Source organism: Oryzias melastigma, linkage group LG11 (assembly GCF_002922805.2).
Source record: "Oryzias melastigma strain HK-1 linkage group LG11, ASM292280v2, whole genome shotgun sequence".
Classification (NCBI taxonomy): Eukaryota; Metazoa; Chordata; class Actinopteri; order Beloniformes; family Adrianichthyidae; genus Oryzias; species Oryzias melastigma.
The window spans coordinates 5162957-5163213 of record NC_050522.1 but is presented as its reverse complement, the minus strand read 5'-3'; the positions used below and the strand labels follow the sequence as shown (position 1 = coordinate 5163213).

At 31.9% G+C, this 257-nt stretch overlaps 1 protein-coding gene across 1 annotated transcript in view; it reads right to left on the bottom strand.

The window, feature by feature from the left end:
• The window catches only part of gja4 (gap junction protein alpha 4), an 8072-nt gene that overhangs the window by 3387 nt on the left and 4428 nt on the right, over window positions 1-257 (bottom strand). The gene's annotated exons all lie outside the window — the stretch shown is intronic.

The following is a 257-nucleotide window of genomic DNA, read 5'->3' as shown; positions in this document are numbered from 1 at the left end:
TGGTTTTTTCTTCTTCATTATGCATTTTTTGGCCCCTGCGACTTATACTCCGGTGCGACTTATAGTCCGAAAAATACGGTATATGAAATAGTAAATATGAAATGAATGAATGATATACAAATCCAGTTATGACGTCAGTATTAGCCTAGCAACATGGGGCGGGGCCAATAGAAAAGTGGCCTATATATATACATATATATATATATATATATATTGTATAAATTATGAAAAAATACATTTTTGCCTGTCACACAAAA